The sequence below is a fragment of the Solanum stenotomum genome, chromosome 8 (assembly GCF_019186545.1).
Source record: "Solanum stenotomum isolate F172 chromosome 8, ASM1918654v1, whole genome shotgun sequence".
NCBI classification, from domain to species: domain Eukaryota; kingdom Viridiplantae; phylum Streptophyta; class Magnoliopsida; order Solanales; family Solanaceae; genus Solanum; species Solanum stenotomum.
In genome coordinates, this window is record NC_064289.1 from 31,532,750 (window position 1) to 31,553,380 (window position 20,631).

The window sequence follows — 20,631 nt, forward strand, 5'->3', positions numbered from 1 at the left end:
GCCTTTATCTATTTACAAGAAGTTGGGTCTAGGGGATCCAAAGCCCACTGCAATGCGGTTACTGATGGCTGATCGGACTGTGAAGAGGCCCATAGGTGTGCTCCATGATGTGCTAGTGAAAGTAGAATCTTTCATCTTTCCGGCGGATTTTGTGATTCTTGACTGTGAGGTTGATTTTGAGGTTCCCATCATCCTTGGGAGACCATTTCTTTCCACAGGGCGTGCGTTGGTTGCTATGGAAAAAGGACAGATGAAGTTCAGACTGAACAATGAAGAAGCAACTTTCAATATCTGTAGATCCATGAAGCAGAATGGTGAGCTACAAACAGTTTCTGCTATAACTTACAGAGTGGAGAGTGGGTCAGAAGTGCAAATTGAAGAGCGATTAGGTGTTGAGGCACTAGTAGCAGTCATGATGAATTTTGATAGTGATGGTATTGACAAATATGATGAGTTGGTAGCCGCACTTGATAAGTGTGAATACCAGTCCAAACCAAAGAAGTACGAGCTCGACATGAAGAATCGCGAGTCCCCACCCACAAGACCATCTATTGTGGAGGCCCCGAAATTAGAGCTCAAAGCTCTACCACCGCACTTAAGGTATGTATATTTAGGCGAAGAGAATACTTTATCGGTCATCATTGCAGCAGATTTGAATGCAAGGCAAGTAGAGTGCTTGGTGACTGTATTAAAGAGGTTCAAGCGAGCGATTGGGTGGACTATTGCAGACATTATTGGGATCCCCCCCGGTATCTGTTCTCACAAAATCCAACTCATTCCAGATCATAAGCCCAGTGTTGAGCACCAGAGAAGATTAAATCCACCTATGCAAGAGGTAGTCAAAAAGGAGATCATTAAGTGGCTGGATGCGGGAGTTATTTATCCCATCTCAGATAGCAATTGGGTATGTCCTGTGCAGTGTGTACCAAAGAAAGGTGGTATGACTGTGGTTCCAAATGAACGAAATGAGCTTGTTCCAATGAGGCCTGTCACTGGATGGAGAGTTTGCATGGATTATCGGAAGCTGAATGCGTGGACAGAGAAAGACCACTTCCCTATGTTATTCATGGACCAGATGTTAGATAGGCTTGTAGGCAAGGGTTGGTATTGTTTTCTTGATGGGTANGGAGAGTTTACATGGATTATCGGAAGCTGAATGCGTGGACAGAGAAAGACCACTTCCCTATGTTATTCATGGACCAGATGTTAGATAGGCTTGTAGGCAAGGGTTGGTATTGTTTTCTTGATGGGTATTCAGGCTACAATCAAATTTCTATAGCTCCTGAAGACCAAGAGAAGACCACCTTCACTTGCCCATATGGGTCCTTTGCTTTCAAACGAATGCCATTCAGATTATGCAATGCTCCAGCGACCTTCCAAAGATGTATGATGTCGATATTTTATGATATGGTGGAGGACACTATTGAAGTGTTCATGGATGATTTTTCAGTCGTAGGTGATTCATTTGATCATTGTCTAGAACATCTGGCCGAGGTGCTCAAAAGATGTGAAGACTGCAACTTGGTGCTGAATTGGGAGAAATGTCATTTCATAGTAAAAAAAGGTATAGTGTTGGGTCATCGAATTTCAGAGAAAAGTATTGAGGTTGATAGAGCTAAAGTCGAGGTAATAGAAAAGCTTCCGCCACCCCTCTCTGTAAAAGGTGTTAGAAGTTTTCTTGGGCATGTAGGTTTTTATAGGAGATTCATCAAAGATTTCTCAAAAATTGCACATCCCTTGTGCAAACTGCTCGAGAAGGAGAATAAGTTCTGCTTTGATGATGCTTGTCTTAGAGCATTTGGAGAGTTGAAGGAAAAGTTAGTTACAGCACCTATCATTATTTCATCAGATTGGGGACAACCGTTTAAGGTAATGTGTGATGCGAGTGGAGTGGCGCTTGGTGTAGTATTGGGTCAAAGGTGTGAGAAAATTCTTCACCCTATTTACTATGCTAGAAAAGCTCTGAATGGGGCCCAGAAGAATTATACAGTGACCGAACAAGAACTTCTTGCGGTGGTTTTTGCATTCGAAAAATTTCGTTCCTACTTGCTTGGTACTAAGGTCATCGTGCATACTGACCATTCTACATTGAGGTATTGATGGCGAAAAAGGATGCAAAACCACGACTGATTAGATGGGTGTTGTTGCTGCAACAGTTCGATTTTGTGGTAAAAGATAGAAAGGGAACCGAAAATCAAGTTGCAGACTACTTGTCCAGATTAGAGGAAGAGGCCATGCTAAAGCTTGGAGATAGGGCTGAAATTAATGATGCTTTTCCAGATGAACATGTATTGGCTGCTTCTAATGATTTGATTCCTTGGTTCGCAGACTTGGCTAATTATTTGGCAAGCGACATTGTGCCTCCCGATTTGTCTTTTCACCAAAGAAAGAAATTTATGCATGATGTGAAGAAATTCTTTTGGGATGAACCTTATTTGTATCGTAGTTGTGCTGATGGGATTATTCGTCGCTGTGTGCCTGAGGTTGAAATGCTGAGTGTACTTGAAGCATGTCATTCATCACCCGTTGGTGGGCATCATAGTGGTATTCGGACTGCACATAAGATTTTGCAGTGTGGATACTATTGGCCTACCATCCACCAAGATGCTCATGATTTCGCCAAGTCTTGTGATCGGTGCCAAAGAGATGGGGGTATTTCAAAGAGGCAAGAACTCCCTATGAATCCCATATTGGTGATCGAATTGTTTGATGTATGGGGCATTGATTTCATAGGCCCATTTGTGAGTTCATACGGGATGAAGTATATTCTGGTCGCGGTTGATTATGTATCGAAGTGGGTGGAAGCAGTAGCACTCCCCAACAACGAAGGTAAAAGTGTCACCGCATTCTTGAAAAAGAATATTTTCTCCAGATTTGGTACACCAAGAGCTATTATTAACGATGGAGGCTCTCACTTTTGTAATAAGTTGTTCAAAACACTACTTGAGAAATATGGGGTCCGTCACAATGTAGCCACTCCTTATCATCCACAGACTAGCGGTCAAGTTGAGGTGTCCAACAGAGAAATAAAGCAGATATTGGCGAAGACTGTGAATGCCAATCGAACTGATTGGTCAAGGAAGCTTGATGATGCTCTATGGGTATATCGCACTGCATACAAGACCCCCATAGTTATGTCGCCTTATCAACTTGTATATGCGAAGTCTTGTCATTTACCAGTAGAGCTAGTGCACAAGGCTATGTGGGCAATGAAGAAGTTAAATTTGGATTGGGGCACCGCATCTAATCAAAGGCTGAATGACTTGAACGTGCTTGATGAATTTCGCCTAAAAGCTTATGAAAGTTCAGCCTTATACAAAGAGAAGATGAAGAGGTATCATGATCAAAGAATTGAAAAGCGAGAATTTGTGGTTGGTGATCGTGTGCTGCTATTCAACTCTATGTTGCGCTTGTTTCCAGGCAAACTCAAGTCCAACTGGACTGAGCCATTTTTGCTCACAAAAGTGCTCTCGCATGGAGCGGTTGAGCTTGAAAATAAGGATGGAACAAGGTTTGTGGTGAACGGGCTAAGGATCAAGATCTATCTGGGAAATGCTGAAACTGTGCAAGAAGTGATCGAGGCCTACAATCTTGATAAAGTCTGAGTAATCAAGATACTTGTGTCGTGCCGCGACGTTAAATCAAGCACTGCTTTGGAGGCAACCCAACATGTACAATCTAGCCATTAATAGGGTTCTGTTTTCCATTACGTAGTTTAGCTTTCTTTGATTACTTGCGTCTCTGTATAAATGTAGGTAGGGGTTTCAGTATTTTAGTTCTTAGTGTTGGCTAGAAGTAATATAGGGTCCGTGTCTAAAAAGCGTCCAGAAAATGTAAAAAAATAGCCTATTGGTTGCTACATGTGCAGGTACACTATGCAAGAAATCTGCAGAAAATGGTCTGGTGCAGACATCTACGGACCCCATCGACGGTCCGTCGATTAATCCACGGACCGTCAATGGTGTCCGTAGATCCCAGGTAAGTCCCTAAAATTGTCCTAGTATAATTGTGATCTACGGTCCCGATCTACGGACCGTAGATCGACTCACGGACCGTAGACGGGGTCTCGTGAGTCCAAACCCTACAGTTGACTGACCCGACCCGGACCCCCATTACTTAAAACCCCCATTTTTTCAAATCATTTCCCTTCCCTCCATTACTCCCAAAACCATTTCACCCACCCTTTCAACTCCCCAAATCACTCCATAACCACCACATAATATCCTTTCTTCCATATATTCCCAAAACCCCTTCCATACCATAATCAACCCACTCCATAATCTGATAAAAAGGGTCCGGTGTTTGGTCAGTGACGAAAAGGTGACTCCTTGGTCTTGCTAAATCATAGTATCATCACGCAATCACCCCACTCCTTATTGCTTGTAAGGTAATAGACTTTCTCTTCACTTTGAATTTCGATTCATAGATTGAATATAGAGGGTCGGGAGTGGGTCTTGACCTTGGGTAATTGTTAGATGAAATTGCATGATAAACATGAATAGTACAATGCCCTTGGAACGATAGATAGTGATTGTATAGTATTAATTGTAATGTGAGTTTATGTGATCGTAAATTCTATAGGCTAGTTTCGACTTAAGGTTCCACATCTAGTTTAAATTGTTGGGTATAATAATCGGTCGGAATCCTAAGAATGACGAACTAGCATATTTTAAGTATGTATATGCATGATTAGGTTGTGATAATGTTTAAATCAAAAGCCAAAAATGTATGATACCTGACACTGATGGCTTCCACGATACCCCGTCTACGGACCGTAGATTCATCTACGGACCGTAGATAGGGTTCGTCATTAGATGCCCTGCAAATTTTCCACAAGTGTAAAACCACGGAGGCGGACTACGGTCCGTAGATCCATCTACGGACCGTTCTTCACTTCCGTGGTTTTCATCTGCGACCTATATTTCAGGCACCCTGATCCACGGAAGAGATCTACGGATCGTAGCTCAGTCTACGGACCGTAAGTCTCCTCTGTGGATGACTTTTGTAGCATCTGTCATTTTTTTTTTGTGGACTTAGTTTAGGGTTGTTACCAACTCTAAATAAGTTCTTGTGTTGCATATGGTTAGTTTTGGCACTAATGACGTTCCTGCAGGTACGATGGCACCCAAGAAGATGGTCACCTACTCGAAACGGGGCAAGTCCAAATCGGTTGCCCCTAGCTTCCGGTTGATTGATGAGGACACCGAGAACGACTCTGACCCCGCATATGTGCCTCTCAACCCTAGGGCCTCTCGCGCAGCACCCAGGAGCACCCCCCGAAAGGTGATCCCCGACGTAGTCACTGTCTCCCAGTCTGATGAGGAGCACACACTGATCGGGTCACCAACTGGGGCTGCTTCCAGTTCGGAGGGACCTATGTCCGGATCCGAGTCTACCCATGCCTCAGGCTCCTAGTTTGTCCACTCGTCACAATCAGAGTCTGTCCATGCTACAGGGTCCAATGCCAAATCGTCCACAGGGTCTGGAGAGAATGACCAAGCAGCCTCGTCTGATGAGGCAACTAGTTCAGAGGCCATTCCTGCACCAAGGAATGATGAACCCGCTCCGGTAGTAGGGGAGCTGAATAGGTGGTGTGTCGAGGGTCAATGGCAAATCTATCGGGATGCAAAAATGGTGAATGACAAACAAAAAATGGCCCGATTAATTCAAGAGGAGCGCAGAGTCCTCACGGGGAGCTTGCATACTGTGCCAGATATTCACCGGCTATTCAAACTTCACAAGTGTGACTGGATGGCTCGAGACCTAGAGAAGTATAGCGAGGAGATTGTCTGGGAGTTCTATGCTTCCTATGCTGCCACTCTCCGCGGGTCCATTTCCAAGTGGTCAAAGCCACTAGCTTAGGCCCCGCTCACTTCCACCTTGGTTCGAGGGTGTCCGGTGGACATATCACCTTCCACCATTAGCCGTTTTCTCTATGGTCCTACCACAGGCCACTCTTGGTCTCCTAACACGTCAGAATTTGATTACCGCTGGGACATCGTGCGGAGTGGCACTTTCTAGAGGATTGCTGAGCAGCGAGAGGCTGTGATACTATGGCTGGCCAGGTACATTGCTGCAGATGGCAAGTGAGCAGAATGGGTCGCTGCTCCACGGTTGGGCATCCGGAAGGCCACATTGAACTTCGTAGCAAAATTCTTCTGGCTGCTGGTACGCAACAGAGTGTCGCCCAAAAAAGCTGACAATCAGGTCACTTGGGACAGAGCGGTGATGGTTGCTGCATTGGTGGCGGGAGTAGAGATCGACTTTGCCCGAATGCTGCTGGCAGAGATCCACGAGAGAGCTTTCAGGACCTCCACTACTTACCCTTTCCCCTGTCTGATATTTCATTTGTGCAGGGACTCTAGAGTGTCGACTGGCATTGTGACAGGCTAGTCCACCCTACAGGGGCATTGGACATCGGCCTTATTCGAGATGACGTGAATGTGGCAGCACCTCGCAGAGAGCCCCAGATTGAGGTACCCCCCTTAAGCTCCGATCTTGTAGACACTGTGGGGCAGGCACAGGGCGGTAACCCCATTATCCCAGACCACACCGACACTGTCCCAGGCTCTTCGTCTCAGGCTGCTAGTGTTGCTCCTAGTTATTCCCGGTCCACACCACCGTTGGGAGCGACGGTTATCCCGATGGCCAGAGTACAAAAGTTAAAGGCGCAGATGGCCACACTGTTGCATCACATCCAACCTTGGATGCAGAAGTCAATTGTCGAGTCCAAGGCTAGATTAGAGCGCAGGATAGAGGGGATGATGGACCGTAAGGTCCTGGCGGTTAATAAGCGGCTTGACACCTTTGAGTTGCGAGCCCTCGAGCGATCAGTTCCAGCTACAGACTTATCTGCCTTGCAGGCTGATATAGCCAGCCTCTGGACTGATGTTGATGCCATTCTTGTTGCACCTTCAGTGGACACTCAGGCTGCCCCTACTGCGCTGGCTGATGATACAGTGCTAGATGCTCTATTTAGTAGCATCGCCGAGGAGGGTCCTGCACCAACACATGCCAAGGATTTAGAGATACCTAAATTATCACTTTGCATGTAATACACTAAAAAAAGGATTGCTATTACTAGGATTACTGCGTTATGAGATTATGGGGAACACATATACCCTATTTATTTCTCTTATCTTGATAACAACCAAAGTTGAGTTTAATTATTGACTACTTATTAAATTCTTACTATTTGTTTCACACAAGCACAACCCCCCTTTTTATTACCTGTTTCTGGAAATAATTTGACTAATCGAATATAATTGTTGGTTAAAAGTAAAGTCTAAACCATTTTCCTCGTGGGATCGATCTCAACCTACAAGTTGGGTTCTTTACTTGATAACGATCGCTTATACTTCTGAAAGGAAGTGTAATTTGAGCTTATCAATCACAGAGAGAAGCGAAAGCGTTAGTCGTAAATTGGTTTCTACCTCCTTGCCATAACTTTATGTTACCACAATCGTCAGTGATGAAATTAATGTAGAGAATATGTGGTAACTCTAATAGGTGGAGGGAGGACCAATTTATAGAGGTTAACACTTAATCTGGTACGTCCATCAAATAACCAATGTACGGACGAGATTTATTCCTTTTTAGTTTATTTAAAAAAGAATCACCTCTTTCCTCTTTTGGCAATACTTTAGTTTCAGTTTTCCACGCGGCATATTTAAGGACACAAGATTAAAGGACATTTTGGTACATTTGACATAACATTAATTTAGGACCACAAGATTGAAAAGTATTCCTTATTTTCTTAAATCCCATGTCAAACCAAACTAGATCATTCTTTTTAAAAACCGAGGGAGTAATGTTTAAAGATTCACGGGGTCTACGCCCTATTGCCTCGAGGCTTATGCTTCGTCAGCTATCAGGTAAAACGTCTCATCTCACACCCGAACCTTTTAAAAGACTAGTCATACCATAGCATGATGGATTATTTTTCCAAATGTGCAATCACTTTCAAAGGAATCTGCATAGTTGATGAAATGTGGCCTAAGGGCTTTGAAAGTAACATGGGAGAGTTGGAAAAACAGTCACTCTAAAGGCTAAAATGTGACATTAAGTCACAAGTTTTGAAAAATTAGTGGTATAACCACTGTTAATGACATCATCCATGAGCCCTACTTGGAACATACAAAAGACCTCCCTAAGTTTTCATATCTCCACTCTGGTCCCCCTCCAACAAATATGGAATAATATATTTATTTGCACCATAATATCCATTTCCAAGGTAAAATCATCATCATCTCCTACTCCATTTTCATGTTTACTCCATTTTCTTTCAAAAACCAAGCTTCAAAATTAGTTTCCCGCCATTTTAGAAATTTGAGAAATATTCCATAATAATCACTTGATAACTCATAATAGATACATTTTAGTAGTTTAAAAGCATTAAAAATAAGTTTCTCCATTGCAGGAGCTGAATTTTGAACCATGAGCTCATTTAGTCGTGTTTTTGAACGAATTTCGTACTTCATCGATCGTTAACGATTGATACTGTAATCTAGTATCTATATTTGTAGTTTATAATGGCAGTAGCTGAATTTGTTGTTGCTGGTGGTGATTATATGGGAGTATGGGAGGAGACTCTCAAAAGCTGAAATTGGAAATCTTTTCGTAAGACGACAGTTCCCATTGCGTTGCGTCGCAATAGTTCATATGACGATATGATTGCAAGCGTAATTGAGGCCGGCGAGTTAACTTGTGAGAAAAATGACTTGGTGATTAGCTATCAAATGAATGAGAGGGGAAAATACATCTCTTGACATTCATAAAAAATGATAGCACATGAGCTTGTACATGTTAGATATAGGTATTGATGGCTCTAGGCCTACATTGAGGATAAATGTCAATGAGAGGCCTCCAATTGAACCAACGAATTCATTTAACAACGACAATGATTCGATTGGAAATGAAAGATTGGGTAATCATTCAAAGAAGAGCTTGGGTGATAATTCAAATGAGATCTTGGGTGATAATTCAAATGAGATCTTGGGTGATCATTCAATGAATATACATGATGATTCGACTAATGTGAAAAAATAGCCAATAGATGCGTAAGATCCCGAACCCGAATGTTGTGAAGAAATGCAGGGAGAACAGGAATCGGGATCACAATCCAACCATTCCTTCTCCGATGGAACTAATTTATTCATAAACCAAACTTTCAGTAACAAGAATGAGTTACAATTGTTATTAGCCGAAGCGACGGCAAAGAAGTCTTGTGATTTTGTTACTGTGAAGAGTTGTACTAAATAATTAAAAGTGAAATGTGTATCTCGCAACTGTGCATGGATATTGTGGGCGAGGAAATATGAGTGTTCGGATATATTTTGTATCTACAAGTATATTGGCGAACATAGTTGTGGCGTTTAACATGCTAACAATAGCCATAGAAAAATTTCAGTCAAAGTCATTGCTTCACTTTGTGTAAATATGTATCGTGATGGAAAAGGTCCAAATGTTAAAGAGATTCAAAGAGCTATGTTTAATTATTTTCATTGTAGTCCAAGCTATTGGAAATGTTGGAAGGGTGGTGTGGTTGCCAAGAAAATGAACTGAGGGACAGCGGAGAATGGATATTCATGCTTACTGACTTTTTCTTACATGTTCGAGACACTTAATGTTGGTTCTAGCTATTGTATCATGGTAAACAAGGATAGTAATAGATTCATGTATTATTTCTTGGCCTTCGGTGCTTGCATTAGGGGATTTACCCACATAAGAAAGGTAATTGCGGTTGATGGCACTCATTACATGGTAAATACAAGGGCGTATTATTGAGCGTTGTTGCACAAGATACGGAGAATCATGTTTATCCAGTTGCCTTTTGTGTCGTGGACAAAGAGAATGATGCATCTTGGACATTCTTCTTTGAGAAGTTGAAGGAGATTGTGATCAATGAAACAGATTTGTGTTTTATCTCTGATAGACACAAGAGTATCGCCAACGGTATTGTGAACGTTTACAATCATGCTCACCACAGATATTGCATGAGGCACCTTGGTGAAAATCTCTGCGTAAATCATCATTGTGGAAATCCCTCTATCTTTACTAAAATGCGGCAAAGGCTTATTCTTTGGAGGAGTTTGACAATCATTTTGTAGAATTAAAGAACAAATGCCCCGCGGCAGCTGTCGTCCTTGAGCATGATATTGGTTTTGAGAAGTGGAGCAGGGCACATTTTCCTGGCAATAGATATGATGTGATGACCACAAATATCGCCGAGTCACTCAATAATATATTGATATACAAAAGAGAGTATCCCGTGGCATCTATATTTAATTCGATTGCTAAGAGGTTTGGAGAATTGTTTAGGGAGAGGCATGCATATATACTCAAATCAATGGGTAATCAAATGGTGTCGGCTGCCGAAAAAATCGCAAGAAAAAAATTGATCGATGATGACTCCTTGTATGTGGAGAATGTAACCAGGGACGGCAATCAATTTACCATGTTCTGTGCGGGTGTTACTGCCTATGTGGACCTACTAGAAAAGTCATGTTTATGTAGGGACTATGACTTGATCAAGATACCTTGTGCTCACACGATGGTCGATTTGCAATCAAAGCATGGCAATGAGTATGGTATGAGCATCTATGAGTACTCTTTGCCTTTGTATAAAGTTGAAGCATACATTCTTGCATACATGGATTCTATTAATGTTGTCCCTCTCGAGTCGAAATGGTGTGTGTGCCAGAAGAATTGCTTATTGTGAAGATTCTTCCGCCTCTTGTCGATACCAAGCTTGGAAGAAAAAGAAGAAAAGGTGTCAAAGGCGTCGGTGAGAATTTCAAGAGCAAGAGAAGGAACAAATGTTCAATTTGTAAGAGAACCGGACACAAGAGAATTACATGTGTGAACAACAACAAATCTTAAACAAGCTTGATTGAATTTGTTTTTGTAATCAAGCTACTGTTTTTTTTTTTTGCTGCCAACATTTTGGTCAATTTGGTGTCAGCTATTATCGTAATTAGTCATGATCTAATATAGATCAATCAAAAGATGACATACATTTTGTACACTATCTATTGATGTTTATTACCGAGTCCACCCGCTCTCTATTAAACTGTGTATTATTAATATATGAAAATTCATGGTATTCATGATGCAATGATTTTAATGCATGAATTAGAATGATTAAAGAAGGAAGTGTTGTAAAAAAAAGTTCATGATCTGAAGTTGTGTATTTTAATGCATGTGTATTATTATTATTATTATTATCATGCATGATATTTTTAATGCACCAAATCAAACTATTCATAAGAAATAATCTAAGTATAACTAATCCAAAAATGACTAATACAAACATTATCTGAATATACACTCTTCCAAACGACCCTTAAAGAATTATCAAAAAATCACATGTTACTGTTGAAATTTGTATATCAAATTATGTACTGGTTGTCAAAATATATTGACCCCTTATACAATCGATGCATCTCTATGTGTGTGGTGTGTGTATGACCAATGAGATTTACACTCTGACATTAGTAAGTGAAATTCAGGTTTATATCTATGTTAAAGCATTGTTGATACTGCACCTACTAGAATATGACACTTACATATAGACCAAAACTAGTAGAATTTAAAAAGAACAATAATTAATTAATAATAAATTATATTTTTTAAATTTATCCAATTAAATAAGTTTAAACAAGTCATATGATCATGTTAGAGTTCACATAAATTAGGTGTGATGATTACATATGTATGAGGAAGAGTTGTGGTTATACAATCAACATCCTTAGAACAATGTTTGAGAAAGCGTAAGTATGTTGTAAGGATGATCACATGTTGTTCAACCACACATTGTTGATTGCCACCCCCAATTTATGTACTCATACATGATCACATGCTTATTCTAAGGATGTTGATTGTATAACCACACATAACAAGTGACATCCTTACAACATACTTATGCTTTCTCAAACACTGTTCTAAGGATATTAATTGTATAATCACAAGTCTTTCTCATACATCTCTAATCACCACACCCAATTTTTGTGGACTCTTACATGATCATATGACTTGTTTAAACTTATTTAATCGGATACACATTTCTATTCACAAGACTTGCAACCTATGATTTTCATGGTCAAAATGACATTCATATATACCTTTTACTTTTTTAACTATGATCATGCATACATATCATTCTCATGAATCACAATCTTGGTACTGTGGAAACAACATTTAAGGAATAATTATATCTGATGGGCTGAGCTTAGAGGACGTGAAATTTATCCATATCTAGTAAGAACAATCAGACCATAGCATTTTACCAAAAGAACGTGGGAGAACACATGCCCAAGGTTTTTTTTTTTAAGTGTGGAAACCCTTAACTGATGCAATTTCATTCTCAAATATGCTTACACATATCATCTTAAAGTCTGTTGTGAGGGTGGATACGCTCTTTTATCATATATTACTAAAAGTAGGACCAAAAAAAGTTGAAAGTTGAAATATCAAAATACCCCTATAAGATTGAGTTACTCTAAAAATATCATTGTAAGAAGTTGCATTTTGAAATTAATTAGTTGTAATTTCTTTTCCTACATTTGTATTACTTTTTCTTTAATCCCTATTTTTCTGCTAGCCCACGTTTATTAGGTGACTATATAATCAGTTGAATCCCCATTCTAGTAATTCTCATTTACTAAAGGTATGAGTAAATAAGAAGTTTAACAGGTACTAATAAGTAGTACACGTTACAGCAATGCCTAAGTACCTTATTTATTATAACATCCCAAATTTTCAAACTATGGTCCAAGTCATTCTTTAAATGTGTATAGACTCCAAACTCGATGATTTCTAATATTGGATAGATATTAAAAATAATTTCTTACAATGGGACGATCTTTGGATGTGAATTAAGTTTATAAAGAACTCCTAGAATATTAAGATTTTGTGGCCTTATACCAAGAAAATGAAAGTTCGTGAAGCCTTTGTTCCAACGCCTTCGACAGTTCGTTAATTTAAGTTATATGCTAAAAGTTATGCCCATTTTATTGGGCACTACGGGTCCTGTGCAATCCGCCATGCGAAGTGGACATCAGCTGCGCAACCACGCGACATAGTCAGTAGCAATATTAAGGTCACGCGAAATAGGCTCCGGCTGCGCGACAGCACACCAACTCCGAAGTTAATTAAGTCTTCTCTTCACTTATAATGAGGAGGGTATGATACATTTAAGAAATGTTTCTCATTTTTTCATATTCCTGATCTTGCAATCGAGTTGTTTGTGATAAATTCATCGAGACTTCCTTCTTTACTCTAATTTTGTTGACTATGCCTTAATTTTTGAAGTAATGGACGTGTTTAAAGCTTATATTTATAATGGTGATATTCTTTCATCAGGGGCGGCTCAACGTAATCGGAGGCCTAAAGCGAAATCTTAATTAGAGGCCTAAAATCTAAATAAACTTCACATGCATTTATTTAAAATTTATTTCTCTTACATTTTTAATTGCAAAGTATTACCTAGTATTTTTTTTATATATATAAATGATTTATTCGATTTCTTTTTCAATTATTAGTTTTAAATAAGATTTTATTAATTCAACGTTGAAAAATATTATTTTTCTCAGGCAATCATTATATGAATTGTTAACATAGTTCTACAAGTAATAAGTTGACAAATTTCAAATAAATATAAGAGTTAGAACCATAGCTTTGATGAAGTTGATAATTTGGTTACCTCACGTTTTACTATGGTTGTTGTAATGCTTGAAAATCTAAGAAGAGATGGAAAAAGAATTTACAATTCAATTTGTTCAACATTTTTCGACTATTAATTGATATTTTTGACAGAATATTACTCTAACTTATCAACAATTTAAAGAAGAGAGTGTAAAAGGAGTTAAAAAGAAAATAATGTGAGTATTAGTAGAGAGAGTGTAAGAAAATAAAACAATATTTTCTTGATTTCTTCTATTTAAATGGGGTTGAAGAGAATAAAATAATAATTTTAAATATACACTTTTTATCATAAATAATTAATGTTTTTCTTTAAAAAATTAACACATAATTTCTTCTTGGTAAAAAATTGCTAATGCCTTATTTTTGTATACATAGAGCCGGCCCTGTCTTTCATATTTAGTCATCAAAATGGGTACGAAACTCGCACTACAGCTTTTAGAGGAGTCCATTAGTGCATCAAAGTTTATTGGTTCAAGTGTATACCCTTATTTTCGTGAATCATGCATTTAAGCTATGGTAGGATGGGTGTCCAGGTGCTCTCATAATTTTTTTTATATGCCAACTTAAAATAATATATGTATCTTAATATGGAGGTAGTATTTTCACCCGGTATAAAATATAAATTAGGGTGTTGTGACCCTTGAGCAGTGAGATGACCCTAGAGCTTGAGATGTGGAGTCATATGTTTAGAATTCTGAAAGTGGGAATAGGAATTGATTGGACAAAATAGCGAGAGTATTGTCCCCATTAATTGAGTGATAAAGGTGGTACATACTTATTGTGTTGGCTATGTCTAGCAATATTAGAAAATTTTATGATAGTTCATAGAAAAAGGGTAGTTCCTTATGATATTTTTGGAGTTTATTTGAAATAAGGAAGGAGTTCTTGAAGAACAAACATGGGTGGTTAATGGAAAGACAGGGTGGTTAAGAATTTACAAATGTTAAGTTCAATTGGTGGTTTTGGGGAAGAACTTCTTGTTGCATATAACTATAAGTATGATTTAAATGTATGTATGAGTAGATAGATGTGATGTGAAAAATAAGAATGTGCTAAGAGATTATAATTAGATAGAGTGTAAGATAGGTTCTACTACTTTATCATGGGATTAGTGGACTGGTGATCCTCAATTTATTTTCTAGTATTTGCAAGCCGATCTAATAAATGAGGAGGTGTGTAGTAAATTTAAGGTGCAATAGTACTAATGTTGCAAAAAAAAGATGTGTATGTAGGCAATAGTTGCGTGAAATTAGAAATTTAGGTTGATTTCCTTACCAAAATTTTGATGGACTAGTATAGTATGTGGAGATTCTATCAGTATTCCATGATTTGTACTAGACATTACGTTTGAACTCTAGATGTTGATGGTGGAAAAAAAGATGATATCTGGAGGATGGTAGAATAGTCTTTGTGGAAATGGATCTATTAGGCTAGATGTGGTGTGAGAAATAGTTTCAATGTGTATCTCTTGAGAATCTTTAATATGTACGTGCACATGATTTATGTGAGGACTAGTGTTGAAACAGTGAATGGTGGCTAAGTTTGTAGGTGAATAAGAGACTTAAGTTTGTAAGAATATATTGTACCTAAGGTATATATAATACTATTAGATGAGATCTTAAGTTTATAAATGTTATGTGTACCTAGTAGTATGCTGGATTTGCTTCTTATGGAGAAGGTTACATGGTTATTATATAGTTCTCATTAGAGTTGAATTGAGGAAATTATAGTTAGACGACGTGTGCCCTTTGTACAGCACTAAATCCCTTTAATGGGAAGGATGTGAGATAAAAAAGTTTAATGCTAGTAGACTAAGGAGTGGGAAATAAATTGTTAAGTGTTAAAGAATAGGGAATGTGTATGCCCATGCACGAGAGTTAATTTTTAGGATGATGACATAATTGGTATAGGTAAAGATACTGTCTTTGTAAGGGGTGGCCTAGAAAGAAGTTGGTAGCTTCCAAATATAGAATTTCTCATCATATCGAGTATTGTGCCTACAGATCTGTTAATACAATAGGCTTAAAAATTTAGGATGGTGACCTTGGAGATAAGGACAGTTGATTAAGTATTGGACCAGGCCATGGCAGGCTTTGAATTTTATAGAGGGTTCTATGATGAGTTTCATAGGGATCCTTTCTTATTCTAACGTATCACTTGTACTTCTTTTTAAGAAGACACTCTACCTATGTTTTGTTCCTCTCAGTCATGATTATGTCTGAGGTCCAGAATCGGTGTGCATACCTACGTTCATATCTGACCTGCTAACTGAAAGGCAATAATGATTCTCAATTGATACAACCTCCCCTAGCCTCTAAACTTCCAGATATTCAAGTATGATTATGTGAGGCTCATGTAATTCTCAACTCTATACAACCTGACTCTATAGTAGGTTATCAATTTGTATCATATTATGTCTAAGCCCAAGATGGAATGTGGGCCATGTCTTACACACTCATTCTGTGCTTATGTCTATGGCCCAAGCACTTTATGCAAATTCTTACTCATGCTTCACTCCTTGAGCAAGGAGGAAATATCGCATATGGTAACCTATGGTTTCACCCAAATATTCAGACCCCAAAACTTTGTGTTACCCTTCTCATGAGGTATGAACTTATGTTTCCCGATATGCTCGTTTCCTGAGTCATGTTATATGTATGTTTGAAAGATCATCTATCCATTCTCTATGCATTTTATTGAGGAGGTATATGTGCCTATTATACCATATATTACTCCTCCCTTGAGTAGTGCAAAAAAATATGAGTCATAATTGAGCAGCATTACTCCTATTTCTTGAAGCTTGTATACCTCATTGACCTCCCTTATCGTATGATGGTACATAGTGGTGTTTTAAAGCGAGGGAGCAATGATATAGATAAGAGAGTAGATATTCCTGTGGGAAGGTTGTCGTGTGCAAATTTTGAGCTAAAGTTATAAATGAAAGGGTAAGAGTGAGATTAACGGTTGTTATGTGGAGTTGTTAGAAAGTGGATATGTGGTGCAAATCCAATGAAAATGATTGAAGTTGCTGCTTGTTGGTTAATAGATCTATAAAGTGGGTGTAGTAATGTTAGGCTTGAATATGGTGATTTATAGATTCGCATATCTTGATACTATTAGTCTAGTACTCCTTGAGTAGACCTTGAGTTCTTCTGATTATAGTGATGATATGGTGAAATATTTCTAAGTTGGAAATGATGAAGGGAGGTAGACATAGTTGAAAGCATAGTTGAAAAGTGTTAATAAATTTAAGGGCGTGGGTCAATGATTTTTTGGAAGACCCCTAATTGAGTTTGGATATAACTATATCTACCACTCTAGTATTCAAATGGCCCTTTTCAAAACTTTATATAGTATGAGGTCTCGTTCCCTTATTGTGTGTCATGAGGTAGGTGAGAAAAGCTTTTTAGGTACTATTGAAACTCTAGATCGTCAAGTCCAGAAGTTGAGGAATAAAAAAATAGTTGCGGTGAAAGTATTATAGAGGAATTTACAAGGCAGAAGAAGATACTTGGGAATCGTTAGAGGACATGAAGTAGAGATACCCCTTTTTATTCACTGTGTATTCCTCTACGTACTTATCCTTAGATGCAGCTCTATAATGGTTGGGTTCATAGGTTCTATGTTGGGTCGGTGGTGCTAAAAGAATTGATTTTGGTGATTAAGGTCTTAACATGAGTTCCATTGATAGTGTACAACTGTACATTCCTCACATATATCGTGTTATACGTGTCTTAACTTCTCATTCGAGGACAAATGATTCCAAGGGAGGATATTGTAACACCCCAAATTTTCAAACTATGATCCGAGTCGTTCTTTAAATGTGTATAGACTCCAAACTCGATGATTTCTAATATTTGATAGATACTGAAAATAATTTCTTACTATGGGAAGATCTTTGGATGTGAATTAAGGTTATAAGGAACTCCTGGAGTATTAAGATTTTGTATGGTCTTATACCAAGAAAATTAAAAGTCTTGAAGCCTTTGTTCCAACGCTTCGACCGTTCGTTGATTCAAGTTATGTGCTAAAAGTTATGCCCATTTTACTAGGCACTACGAGTCCTATGCTATCTGGCGCATGAAGTGGACATCAACTGCACGACTGCGCGACATAGTCAATAGCACTGTTAAGGTCGCGTGAAGTGTCATGTGAAGTAGGCTCCAGCTGCGAGACCGTGCATCGGCTCCTAAGTTATTTAAGTCTTCTCTTCTCTTCACATTTTAAGAGTGGTGTTTTTGTCCTTTCCTCATCTTATAACCCTAACCCATGACTATTAACTTCCCCCAAAATCTATATTCAAAGAGATTTGATAAGTTACGACAAACTGTTCTTCTCTTCTTCTCCAACACTTCAAGAAGCAAGATCTAAGGTTAATTCTCAAGGTCCCTTTCTTAAGTTCTTCATCAAAAGGTATGTTTATACACTTCCTAATTCAAAATATTCATACAAGATTCATATTATATTTTATTATTCGTAGTTTCTAAATTATGAATTGTGGTAAGGGTTGAGAGATGATTTCCTGAAAATTGATTACAAATGTTCCTCTCTTGTTAATTGTGTTCAAATTATTTTATTATGATTTCAGAATTTGGATTGTTGGTTTTGAATAGGTGAATTTCCTCATATGATTTTGAAAAGGGTTTTTCCTAAAAATAATGGATTCGAAAATCTATGAGTCTTTCAAAAACATTGATTTCAATGATGAACAAAGGGTAGCTTTCCATCCCGGTTAAATGCTAATGATTTTGCATTTTATATGTTTATAACTTGGAAAGACTTAGACGTTGGCATTGAACGAAATGTTTTTAACATAAATGAGTCTTTGGTTTTCAAAGGAGGGTTAAGAGTTTAATGCTAACTATGAAATTGGCATGGTTACAATTTGCAAGTCTTCGTATGACGATACCAATGGGAATATGTCTTATTTGGATAACTCTTAATAAATAGAAACTTGAAAATGATTTAACTGGGGGCTTAAAGAGAGTTTGCCAGTATCATTGGGAAGGTGTAAAGTCATTGTGACTCATCACTCGAAACCGCGTTTACCGACATAGGAGGTCCCTGTCCTGAAATATGGATGACCACTGTAGGTTGTTAATCGGAGCAACCTCTAAAGTCTTTTATTTGGGAGAGTTTGGTTTGCCAAATTCTTATATTTCTCAAGTCCGTGCGGCGTACACGGATTGGGGCCCTCGGTCGGGCAGAGGCTGGACCCATATAGCTCGTTGCATGCATTATGTCAGTGAACACTACCTTACTCATGATTAATGATTTTTGGAAGGTCTATGTCCAAATGTTTTGGGTTTACACTTATGATTTTGCCTTTTTGTTATGGTTATGTTTTATATATGTCTACTTCTTATGTTTTTCCCTGGATTACATACGAGTAATCGTCATACTGACCATCCTCGGACGCTACATCGTTTTATGATGTAGGATCAGAGATCGAAATTCGTGGTTCCGGGCAACAATAGATCATTGAGGAATAACAATCAACATTGTGGTGAGCTTTCCATCTTCCGAAAAGTGGACTTTTCTTTATGTCTTTCTTTGGTTTTTATGGTATGTCGGGGGCCATGTCTCGAGATACACATTGTTATTCTATTAGTAGAGGTTTCGTAGACCTGGTTAGTTGGATTTGATTTTATGATTAAGTGTTAATTAAGTGTCGATTGGTTTTCCTCTTTTGAATTCTCTTGAAGGTTTAATTGAAATGGGTCTTACTTTCTGCATTAATATTTTTATTGAATTATTCAGGTTAAGCAAGTTGGTTTGTACTCTTGGACTTATGGGGTTCCGAGTTCCATGTTGCGTCTAGGGAGGGATCTTGGGGTGTGACATTTATAGGCAATAATAAATGGTCCATTATTTATGTGATGATAAATACTAATAATATCTTTTGCAGCCTCTTAAAATTTCTAAAAAGAAATCCACACGTTGTTTCCTTATTTATAACTAGTAAAATTATCCGCGCTTCGCGTGGAAATTTAATTTCACATAATTTATAAAATAATACTTACAATCTATCAGTCATTAAAACTAAAACACTATATTATCTTACAATAAAAGATTACGTAGTAACGAACATTAATAATGTAAAGGAAAATGATAATTATAACATCTTATCATTTATCCTTCAATCAATCATCTGTAATTTAATTTTATAATTTATCCTTTTGCCTCCGGAAAGTATTACTATTTGATATTTTTGGGAAATTAAATGAACATCAACATGAGATATTAAATTTTCTAATAAATAAATAATATTTATATGTACTAACAAATACTTCTAACAATAATTTTGCAGAAACATAAACAACAAAGTTTAAAACATGTACTAAAAAATAACAATTAAAATCATAAGCATAAATTAATGACTGTAAAAAAAAAACCAGAATCTATAACAATAGAATGAAACAGAAAGGAAAAAATTGAGTCCACTGAATGCACAATGTCCCCTTAAGAAAATTATTCCCCTCTAGTACCCGAGGTTTAATGGAGTAGATCCTCTCAGGATGAAACGATTTTATTCACAAGTATATTGATACAAAAACAATGGTGTCAGTGAGCCATACAAGAGCAAAGTACTTGAATATTTGTTGAATATTTAATTGTGCAAAAGAAAAAGGAAAAGAAGAAATTCAGAATTTTCGTTGTTCTAAATTGAGAGCAAATCCCTCTATTTATAGACAACACATGATAGTGTGAACAAATGCTTATTGTGCCTTATCGGAAATGTCACAACTCTTTGAAGAGTTACAACTCTTTAGAAAGGTGAGAACCTTTCATAAAAGTCGTAACTCGTCATAAACGTCGCAACTCTTCATAAAAGTCACAACTTTTCATAAAAGTCAAATCTTTTCATGAAAAGGGATGACTATTTTTGGGTAACTTTTCGTAAAAATCGCAATTCTTCATAAAAGT

The 20,631-nt window shown here is 37.9% G+C and overlaps 1 protein-coding gene across 2 annotated transcripts in view; it reads left to right on the forward strand.

The window, feature by feature from the left end:
* The window catches only part of LOC125872914 (actin-related protein 5), a 1,108,764-nt gene that overhangs the window by 763,579 nt on the left and 324,554 nt on the right, over positions 1 to 20,631 (forward strand). The window contains exon 1 of one of the 2 annotated variants that reach the window (XM_049553709.1): positions 1,759 to 1,766. The exons of the other annotated variant lie outside the window; for it this stretch is intronic. The gene's annotated coding sequence lies outside the window, so the exon portion shown is untranslated. Of the gene's footprint in view, positions 1 to 1,758; positions 1,767 to 20,631 lie in introns of those variants that run through there. 2 annotated transcript variants of the gene reach the window in all.